The sequence below is a fragment of the Bos javanicus genome, chromosome 4 (assembly GCF_032452875.1).
Source record: "Bos javanicus breed banteng chromosome 4, ARS-OSU_banteng_1.0, whole genome shotgun sequence".
NCBI classification, from domain to species: Eukaryota; Metazoa; Chordata; class Mammalia; order Artiodactyla; family Bovidae; genus Bos; species Bos javanicus.
The window spans coordinates 70,765,003-70,770,505 of record NC_083871.1 but is presented as its reverse complement, the minus strand read 5'-3'; the positions used below and the strand labels follow the sequence as shown (position 1 = coordinate 70,770,505).

The 5,503-nt window shown below is 40.8% G+C and overlaps 1 non-coding gene across 1 annotated transcript; it reads left to right on the top strand.

The window, feature by feature from the left end:
• The first annotated feature begins 5,135 nt into the window (after nucleotides 1–5,135).
• LOC133247001 (U6 spliceosomal RNA) lies at nucleotides 5,136–5,242 on the top strand. Its single transcript, XR_009736240.1, has one exon. It is a non-coding gene; the product is annotated as a U6 spliceosomal RNA (small nuclear RNA).
• The last annotated feature ends 261 nt before the right edge of the window (nucleotides 5,243–5,503 follow it).

Here is a 5,503-nt window from a genome sequence, read left to right as displayed (position 1 = left end):
AATATGCCAAATGGAAGTCAATTTATTGTCCATTTATCAATAAAATGTAAAATATTATATTTGGACATATGTACACAAATACCTGGGCTTCCCTTGTGGCTCAGTGGTGAAGAACCTGCCTCCCAATGCAGGAAACAAGAGACCCAGGTTCGATCCCTGGGTCAGGCAGATCCCCTGGAGGAGGGCTTGCCAACTCACTCCAGTATTCCTGCCTGGAGAATCCCATGGACAGAGGATCCTGGCAGGCTACAGTCCATGGGGTCGCAAAGAGTCAGACATGACTGAAGCAACTTTTCACACATGCACACACATACATATACAAATACAGTGTGTATATATGTATAACTGAGAAAGATCGTGTGAATTTACTGTGTCCCTTCTATGTGCCAGGTGTTTCAGTGTGTTCTGTTTGTATGTTATTGCATTGAGTCTTCACACCAACTTCCCTTCCAGATAAGCATGGTTATCCCTGCACTGCCTGAAAACAGACCCAAAGAGGTTATGTAATATTCCCAAGGTCACACAGCTGCCAGTGGCAGAGGCTGGATTAAAATCTGAGCTCTCTCGTTTCAACAGCTGCCATGTCTTTCTGTTACACCACACTGGCTCCCTTAGAAACAACTGGCACTGCCACCCATTCTCCCAGCGTCAGGAATGGATCCAAGAGTGACTGAATAAGTGCATTCCAGGTACATTTGTAGGCAACAAGTATCTCCAACACTGTGCTCACATCCACAGAGTGAAAACACAAAGTCCCACATCACCAAATCAGAAGAGGCAGCTGCTTAGAAGGTCAGCATCTGCAAAGGGACCCCGGTTGGAAGACCGTCACATCTCACCTACAGGATCCTCTCTGCCTCTAGGTGACTTACAGACTTGCTATAAAATAAATGGGGATGCCTGGAATAAAGTAACTGTTCTACTAGATCTGAACATAAATAACTCAGATCTAAGCGTGTTATTTAGAAATATTAAGGTAAAATATTCTTTTAATGATAAGAGAATTGATAATTTGGAACATGGATATATGATGATACTAAGGAGGCCATGGTATGTGGTTATGTTAAAAACAAGATTCCTTATATACTTGGAGAGTCACACTAAATTATTTACAGGTTAAGTGTTTCAGGGACTTGAATTTGCTTTGAAATAATCTGAGAAGAGGAACTTCCCAGGTCGGTCAGTGGATAAATAATCTGACTGGAATGCGGGAGATGCAGGAGATGAGGGTTCGATCCCTGGGTCAGGAACATCCCCTGGAGGAGGACATGGCAACCCACTCCAGTATTCTTGCCTGGAGAATCCCACGGACAGAGGAGTCGGGCAGGCTACAGTCCATGGGGTCGCAAAGAGTCAGACATGACTGAAGCAATTTAGTATACACACAAGCTGAGAGTGGTGAGAGAGAAATGAAATAAGACTGGCTGGGCAAGGATTGTGATTGAAGGCAGGTGACAGAGTATGGGGTTTCTCACGCTATTCTCCAAACTTTTGTGTAGGTTTGAAAGCATCCTTCATAAAAGAAAAAGAGAACTATGAACATAGGAATCTGTAGCTTTTAAAAATGGAGAGAGTTTGCCTTTGGGGTACTGGGAGAGGTGAGACTAAGAGCTGCTATTTTCACGAAAGCTCTGTAGTATTACTGCTTTTTCCCATTATGTAAATATATTCCTTTGAGGAAAAATTAAAATTAAATTTTAAAAGAAGTCAGAAAAGAAAGAGCCTATGGGTCAACCAGTCCTTCTCAGCTCCATGGCAGACTTTACTAATCAACTTCAGTGTGATCTCCCACTGATCCAGAAGGAGCCTCTGGATCCTCAAGACAGACTGCCGGAGAGGAAGCCCATCCTGGGAGAAAATCTCTGACTTGTTCTCACAGTTTAGATAGGCTCTGCCCAGATGCAGGTCTTCCATTATTCCAGGTCAACCTGAATACCCTCCCAGAACCTCCCACGGGGCCCTGGGAGTTAGGTCATCTCTCCTGACCCGCCCTCTGTCAGCCCGGCTGATGCTTCCCCTTCTGGTGGATTCCCTGCTGAGCCCAGACTACCAACCTTCCTTCAGTGACTGGCAGTAACATTTTCCTATGATGTGCTTTAATGCAAATCTCAGAAAGTGATGAGTACTAACAGTTCCCAGTCCTGTGCAAAATGAACATGTCAGCATTATATTTGGGTCAGCCTCGGATGTGTGACGGGCTTTCCCACGTTTGGACAGAAGTTGAAATGCCTGTCATGTCTTTCCTGACTGGTTTGCAATTCTCCTGGGATGCGTAACTGCGTCAGAATACAGCTATGAACTGGTTCTCATTCCTTGTGTGAGAAAACTTTGCTGTTGTTCAGTAGACCCTGGGACCTGCAGACCCCGATTCTCCCTATTCCCAGTCTTATCCCAGTACTAAGGTCCTCAGCCAACCCCACTCTCAGTCTCTGACACTAAACCCAAAAGGAGAGTTTGATTCTTTCACTTGAGAGACTGGGAAAGAAGGAGGAGGGATTAGCATGTGTTGATTGTCTCTAGAACCAGGCACAGTGCCAGGAGCTTCCTACCTATTTCATCCAAACCACAAATTCTATGAATCAGGTTTTACAAATAAAAACTCTGTAGCTCAGACAGGTTGTGATTTTGCCCTTGCCACATAGCTACAAAGTGCAAGAATCGGATTCTATTCTAGGTTTCTGAATTCAAAAACATTTGTTCCCCAGTCCAATGCTCGTAAGAAGTTGATGCTCATCTATAAACCCCTCACTAGTGCCAAGCCCAGATCCATAGATAATTTAGAGTCAGCGCATATTCCCATCTGGAAAAAGTTTGCTACTTAGATATGGGTTTGCGGGGATGTTTGAACCTATATACCCGGTCGTGTCAAATGGACTCCTCAGAAATTGCTGAGGAGGCAAATCTTAGAGATAAAGGGTACTTACCACGCACCACCCCCCACTCCCAGCACTTGTGTTATCCTTTTTCACATCCAAATTCCTCAGAGTTTTCACAGAGAGCTTGGCTGAGACCTTAGGGTATGCTCTATAGGCTGGAAAAAGAGAGCATTTTTATGATCTCACTTAAGGAAGAAGAACTAGCAGATCAGAGAAATTTAAATTTGTACCAGAAATCAATTATGTAACTGACAGCTTGATTTTTTTCATTCAAATATAGTACTAAGTTTTCAACACAGCCCTCGGGTTCATCTTACGGTTACCTAGTCTATTTAGGCCCAAGTCCTAGGGTTGACTGGCTTCCCTGATGGCTCAGTGGTAAAGAACCTGCCTGCAATGCAGGAGACACGGGTTCAATCCCTGAGTCAGGAAGATCCCCTGGAAGAGAAGATAGCAACCCTCTCCAGCATTCTAGCCTAAAAAATACCACACACAAAGGAACCTGGTAGGCTACAGTCCAAAGGGTCACAAAGAGTTGGACACAACTGAGCACAAATACACTTAAGGTTGTCATTCATTTTCAGCATAAGTTCCTATTCCAGAGGGTGCCAGTCACACATTCTGAAATAACAGGACTGGCCTCTGCAGCTGTACCGGGAAGCCCTGCCCATATTCTCCAGCCAGACTAGTACCAACTGTGACAAACCTCTCCCAGGAACTGACAGAGCATGCAGATAGAAAGATCAATAAAAAACAATCTGAAACAACATGAGTGACCAACTTGACCTAATTCTCATATTTAGAATACTTTACCCCATATCTGTGGAATATACATTCTTTCTAAGTGGATGCGAAGCATTTACCAAAATAAACTATAAACTCAACCATGAAATAAGTCTCAACTTTTTTTGTTGTTTTGTTTTGGGCTGTGCTGGGTCTTCATTGCTGCTTGGGCTTTTCTCTACTTGCGGCAAGAAGAGGCTACTCTCTAGTTGCGGTGCACAGACTTCTCACTGTGATGGTGGAGCACAGGCTCGAGGGCACGAGGGCTTCAGTAGTGAGTACATGGGCTCAGTAGTTGTAGCTCCTGGGCTCTAGAGCACAGGCTCAATAGTTGTGGCATATGGGCTTAGTTACTCCACGGCATGTGGGATCTTCCCAGAGCAGGGATTGAACCCGTTTCTCCCGCATTGGCAGTCAAATTCTTTATCACTGAATCATCATGGAAGCTCTCACAAACTTTTAAAAGACCAAAATCAAAATAGTTTCTTTGATCAGAGTAGCATTACATGAGAAACAAATACCAGAAACATAAATAGAAAACCATCAAATGTTTGGAAATTAAGCAGCACATGTTTAAATAACCCACAGATCATAGAAGAAATCAAAATGGAAACTAAATATTTTGAACCAAGAGAAAATACAATGTATCAAAATTTGTAGAATGCAGCTACAGCAATGCTAAAAGGGATAGCTGTGGAACTAAATGCACATATTAAAATATAAATGAATATAATAAGTAATGACATGTATTTTAAGAACAGAAAGGTTGAAAATCAATGACACGTTTCCATCTCAAGAAGCTTCAGAAAAAAACAAGTTAAGCCCAAGAAAAATAAAAGGAAAGCTATATTAATGATCAACACAGAAAACAGTGAATATAAAATAGACATACAACGGAGAAAAATCAACAAACCCAAAAGTTGGCAGTTTGAAAGGATTAATAAAATTCATAAGCACTTAACAAAACGGATTTATAAAAAAAGAGATGAAACACAAGTAACGCATTCCAAGCATTAAAAAGGGAACATCACTACAAATTCTACAGATATTAACAAAATAATGACTGTATTTATTGCGTGACAATAAATTTGAAAATTTAGTGGAATAAACTCCAGAGGGAAAAAAGACAACAGTTTACCAAAACTGACATAAGAATAGAAAATCTGAGTACTCTTATGTCCATTCAATCTAAAATTTAAAAACTTCCCACAATAAAAATCACATACATGATTTCAATCATGATTTCTTACACAAACATTTTCAGAGAGTAGAAAAAGAAGAAATTCTTTTTTCAACTTTTCTATGAAGACCTTAACTTTGATATCAGAACCTGGTGTAAGACTATTACGATGCAAAACTCCTAAGCAAGATATTAATGAATCAAATCTAATAATAGAGCAAAAAGATAATATATCATGACCAAGTGGGATTTTCTTCAGGAATGTAAAATTGGCTTATTCTAAAATCAAGTAATTCATGCTCGCTTCGGCAGCACATATACTAAAATTGGAACAATACAAAGAAGATTAGCGTGGCCCCTGCGCAAGGATGACACGCAAATTCATGAAGCGTTCCATATTTTTTGGGGAAAACATGTACATCCATGGCGGATGCATGTTGATGTATGGCAAAACCAATACAATACTGTAAAGTAATTAGCCTCCAATTAAAATAAATAAATAAAATCAAGTAATTCATCATATTAACAGAATAAAGGAGAAGGAAATATGTGCATCTCAAATACACTCTATATCTCAAGTATGCTCACAAACAAAGCATTTCACACATTAAAAAAAAAGGCCCTTGGCAAATTCAATTGTTCATGATCTTAAAAAAAGAAGAAA